The sequence below is a fragment of the Dama dama genome, chromosome 25, assembly GCF_033118175.1.
Source record: "Dama dama isolate Ldn47 chromosome 25, ASM3311817v1, whole genome shotgun sequence".
In the NCBI taxonomy this organism is placed as follows: domain Eukaryota; kingdom Metazoa; phylum Chordata; class Mammalia; order Artiodactyla; family Cervidae; genus Dama; species Dama dama.
In genome coordinates, this window is record NC_083705.1 from 18,771,715 (window position 1) to 18,777,703 (window position 5,989).

Genomic DNA, 5,989 nt, shown 5'->3' on the forward strand with positions numbered 1-5,989 from the left:
AATATTAAAAGACATTCAACCTCCCTTATTCTAAGAAAAATTTAAACTACACTGAAACACTATTTTTAATCCATCAAGTTGGCCAACAGCCATAGTTTGGACAATATGATCTGGGGAGGCTGTAGGGAAAGAGGCACTGATGTATATCATTTAGATTTTAGTTTAAGGCAGGACAAGAAAAATTAAACAAAATTCTCTCTGTGGTTCCCTTTGGGCCTCCTCCCTCCCTAATGTGCAGTGTGCATCTCCATTACACATTAACCAGAGCTCCTCAAAGTTGGAAGCACCTGCTCAACCATAAAGATCCCTTTCTTTCTGTCTTCTGAGGCTGGCAATGTAACTTCTTCAAACAATAGGGTTCTTAAGCTCTGTAAGGGGTCACAGTGACTTGTCCCTCAATTTGTTGCTGCTTACCTGGACTAAGTATGCCTTGTGGACTTTATGTGAAGTATCGGTTTGTCATTTAGATACACAGTCCTTTGTCTCAAAAATGACTATGCCTTTGACTTCTAACAGGCAGAACAGTCCTCAGAGCTTTCTGAGAATCTGCTTCCTGGATTATAATCTTCAGTTTGGTTTGTATAAAATTCCTTCCCCTGTAGTTCATTGAATTTTCATCAACAGTGGGAGTAAAAGATGGTACTCAAAAACAAACAAACAAACAAACAACTACATACTGAATGACTCCAATTATATGACATTCTGGAAAAGGCAAAGCTATGAAAACAATAAAAATAACAGTGGTGGTCAGGGGTTGAGGGGAGGGAGGGACAAATAGGCAGAGCACAGGGAATTTTTAGGACAGCGAAACTGTTCTGTATGATGGTATCAGTATAATGGTGGGTGTCCGAGCAGTAGGTATATGGGAACTCTCTGAACTTTCTTCTCCATTTTGCTGTGAACCTAAAACTGCTTTAAAAAATAAAGTATCTTAAAATTTTTTTAAAGTCACCATTGCTGAAACCAGAAAAACTAATGTGTTCTTAAAGTTCAAAAATGGTGTCTAGCCTGGAGTCTACTATACAGAGTGAAGTAAGTCAGGAAGAGAAAGACGAATACTGTATATTAATGCATATATGTGAAATTTAGAAAGACAGTACTGATGACCCTACATGCAGGGCAGCAAAGGAGACACGGATGTAAAGAACAGACTTTCAGATTCAGTGGGAGAAGGAGAGGGTGGGATGATTTGAGAATAGCATTGAAACATGCATATAACCAGGCATGAAATAAATGACTGGTGCAAGTTCAATTCGTGAAGCAGGGCACCCAAAGCCTCTGGGTTTTGATAACCCAGAGGGATCAGGTGGGAAGGGAGGTGGGAGGGAGGTTCAGGAGGGAGCACACATGTATACCTGTGGCTGATTCATGTTGATGTATGGAAAAAACCATCACAATGTTATAATTCTTCTCCAGTTAAATTAATTGAAAAAAAAAATAAAACTCCTATTAAAAAAAATGGTGACTATAGTTGATGACATTGCATTGTACGGTTGAAATTTACTAAGAGAATAGAACTTAAGTGTTCTCACCAAGAAAAGGAAAAGTAAATATGTGAGGTGCTGGATATGTTAACTAGATTGTGGGAATCCTTCAACAGTGTACACATACATCAAGTCATCACATTGTAAACTTTAAATATTTGCATTTTATTTGTCAGTGACAAATGGCAACCCACTCCAGTATTCTTGCCTGGAGAACCACTTGGTCAGAGGAGCCTGGCAGGCCACAGTCCATGAGGTCACAAAGAGTCTGCCACCCATATCTTCAGTAAAGCTGGCGGGGAAGAAAGCTCAAAAGCAATAGCAGCTTAGATTTCTAGTACACAGATACTTTATTTACATTTAGGGAAACAGCAACTTTCTGTGTGAAAATCTACAGTGCTAGATTCTCATTCTAAGGTTATTTGAGAGACACAGGTAGACTTTTTGCTACTTTTCTAGTAATATTTTTCATTTTCCTTTATGATTATATTTAAGAAAGAAATGAAGAAAATGGACAAAGAATTCCCATGGCTTAGATTTTACTAAAATGTAAACTTTCCAAGTCCTCTAATTCCAAGAAGTTTCCCCAGAATACCTGATGATAAGATTAGAAAATGTGAAATGCAGTATAAGTTACTGGTCATATTGGTATGAATTTTGTTTGGGGAGGAGTACCAGGAAAATGCTCTGACTTTTTTCTACTTGGATTTTTTTTTATAAGTGTTGGCATTCATACTCCACAGAATTCTCATCCAGGTCCCTTCTTGATTAGTTCTCTCTAGGATGGAAATAATGAAAGGAGCTGAACCTGATACAGCAAACTGCCTCAATTCCCAAATTCTATCTTATTTTCCTGCTCAATTTTAATCACCCTCCTGTCATCCTACCATCTGATTACTGATTCCATTCCATTCCTTTTTTCTTGGACATGTATACACTGCTTTATTTATTTTTGGCTGCACTTGTCTTCCTTGCTGCGTGCAGGCTTCCTTACTCTACTCGTGGCCAGAGGAGGGCTGCTCTCTAGCTCTGGTGCACGGGCTTCTCGGTGTGGTGGTTTCTCTTGCTGCAGGGCACGGGCTCTAGGTGCATAGGTTTCAGTAGCTGCCGCTGGCGGGCTCTGGGCACTTGGGCTTTGGTAATTGTGGCACAGAAGCTCGTTAGTTGTGGCTCGTGGGCTCCAGAGCATGCAGGCTTCAAGAGGTGCGGTGCACGGGCTCAGTTGCTCTGTGGCATGTGGAATCTTCTCCGATCAGGGGTGGACCCAGTGTCCCCTGCATTGGCAGGCGGATTCTTACACACTAAGCCACCAGGAAGGCCCAGGTCCCATGAGTTTTGTCTTGTATTAATAAAACAATGAGTGTTGTCTACCCTCCAGTTCTACAAGGGTCAAGTCATTGATTGCTAACCTCTAGGACACTGTGTAAGAATTCAGGACAAAGAACAGGAGCATTCAGTGCTTTGGGAGAACAGGCAAACAAAAATGGCCCTTAGATATACTTTAGGAAATGTTTTATGAATCTGGATTCTTGCATCCTCCCATACTTAGAAAAGCACTAAAATATCATTAACTGATGTATCTATTCCCCTTAACTAAAAGTAAACTTCTACTAAGATATATGCTGCATTGCACATACTTTGTAGCCAAAATCTCACATATACTGGCCTCTTCCTCCCTACCTCTTCAGAGCATTTCCTCAGAGCTATCTGAGAGGCTGTCTATTAGTGCTCAATAAGACACTGACTAAAACCCAACTCTCAGCTGTTACACTGTACGTTTTTCTTTAGTCATCAGTCTATACCCCGAATGCTATTGTTTGGCTGTTTTCATGGACCTGTGGAGCATAGCATCCAATTCTACCTCATCTATTGTGTCTTCTTAATATCCTTATCTTACCGAGCATTTGACTCCTTTCTTGTCCCGTGTACCTTGTTCTTGACATTGGCTGTACTTTCCTGTGAGGCAGAACTCGGTATGCATGACAGATTCCTGATGTGATGCAGTACAAAGTGCCCAGAACAACTTGTGGATTTTTTTATTTAAAAAAATCTGAAACTACATTTAATAAAGCACTTAGATCTAACTTCTGGTTTGCCGGAAAACAGGTGAAACAAGCTATGTAAGCTACTAGGAAGCAGTCAGAAGAGAACTTTCTACAGGGCAATTGCTTTTTTTTGACAATGAATGTTAAGAAGAACTTGTGGGGGGTGGAGGGGTGGGAAGGAGGATATAATCTGTTGCAGGTACTCAGTTCAGTTCAACTACACATCTTCCTTATGATGGGATTACATCCCAATAAACTCGTCCTAAGTTGAAAATATCCTAAGTCAAAGTGCCTTTAATATACCTAATCTTAAATGTGCTCAGAACATTTACATTAACCTACAGTTCTGCAAAATCAGCTAACACAGCCTATTTTATAATATAATAAAGTATTGCATATGTCATGTAACTTGCTACTGTACTGAAAGTGAAAAACAGAATGGTTTTAAGTATATGGGTGTTTGCCTCTGTGACTGTGTGGCTGACAGATGTGGCTTGCTGCTACTGCCCAGCATTACTATAGATCATGAGAGAGTATTGTTAGCCCAGGAAAAGATCAGTTTGAAGTATGGTCTCTACCGAATGCATATAGCTTTTACACCATCATAGAGTTGAAAAATCCTAAGTTGTACCATCATAAGCAGGGAACCAACGTATGCTATTGTAGAAAGGCAGCCATAGATAATATGTAAACCTGTGGGTGTGGCTTTGTTCCAATAAAACTTTATTTATAAATCCAGGCAGCTGGTAAATCAGTTTGATATGAGGAAATAGCCAACCAAAACAACCATCACTCCCACCACTCCCACCATTTTTTGAGAAAAAATGTATTAGCAAAGATACCACTAGCCTGGATTTTAAAAGACTGTGATTGTTTGGGATGTAAAATGATATTTGTGTCCCCAGTTGAGAAAACTGTTCAGATGGGCATAATCTCTGATGCCCTCTTCAGATATGGCCAAAGCTAGTAATGGACAGGGAGAACCTCCCAAAGGGCAGAGTGAAGGACCACAGATAAAGAACTGCTTCCAGACAGCAGAACAAGAGCCAAATCCAAAGGTGTTCCCTGTCCCCTTAGAAGGGGCACTTCTGTTCTTTTGCCAAGCAGTGTTTCAGAATTGCCCCAATCCTTGTCACCATTATTTGCTGATTGTGTGAAGCAATATCATTGGTCTTTTCAGGTCACAGGTCTCTAGATCAGGAAGAATCCAACTGGACTTAACTGGAGACTCTTTGAAACTGGTATGCCTGGGTGACATTGTTAGCTTGCCATCTTTGGGGAAAGGCACATCTTTTACATGTAGAAGGGAAATTAATATTTAAGACCAAAGTAGCAGGCTGTGGTAGACTGTATTCTTTTCAGCAAATATCCATTTGCTTTCCCCTACTCTGAAACTCAGCACTTCTGCTGTGAGGTATATACTTTCCTGCCCCAGTGTTGAGCTTGGTCAATGAACCTGGGTGGATATAATGTACACTTGCTCTAAGTACAAACTGAATGTGCTTGTATAATTTGACTTGGCCTCATCAGCCATGGCTTCCCTGGTGGCTCAGAGGGTAAAGCGTCTGCCTGCAATGCGGGAGACGGGGGTTTGATCCCTGGGTTGGAAAGATCCCCTGGAGAAGGAAATGGCAACCCACTCCAGTATTCTTGCCTGGAGAATCCCATGGACGGAGGAGCCTGGTGGGCTACAGTCCACGGGGTGGCAAAGAGTCGGACACAACTGAGCGACTTCACTTTCACAAGCCATGAGCATGTGTTTCAGATAGTGACTGCTCCCTCAGCCTGGGTCCTAGGATAATCAGCCAAATCATGGATTCAACAGAGAAGGTATTTCTTATAAGTCACTGAGATTTGAGGTTTTTATTCAGCATGATTTCCAAGAAACATAACTAATACAATTTCTCTCTCAGAGCTGGGCTTTAAGAGGGAGCACACAACAGGACAATAAAATCTTAGGAAAATGCAGGAAGTTTTTCTGAGGATGGTAATAATCCTTTGAGTTGGGATTCATTAATAAAGGGTCCATCTATGATAACATGTAATGCTGTATCTTTGGATCAGGAAAGTATTTTCCAGAAAGTTTTTCTATGAGAAAAATATAACTTGTTTGCTAATTCACATGGACAATTTCCAAGAATACACTGTGGCAAAAAGAGTAACTACATATAAAATAAAAAGCTATACATAAATTATGATTTATCAAAAAATAAAGCCAAACTAGAAATATTCCAAAGAAAAGCTTTCAGAATTCAAATTTAGGCAAATATCATTTTTGCTATTGATCTAAAGAACAGATTTTAAATACTATTGTCCATTGCAGTGCATCTTTTCAAGTTTAAAGTCTTTCTTAAAATAATGTTGAAAAGACTACTGTCTATAAAATTTATCAATAACTCCAAATTAATAAAGAGCTCAAAGCAGAGTTTTCAAAAAATGAAATTGGATATTATAAAAGGC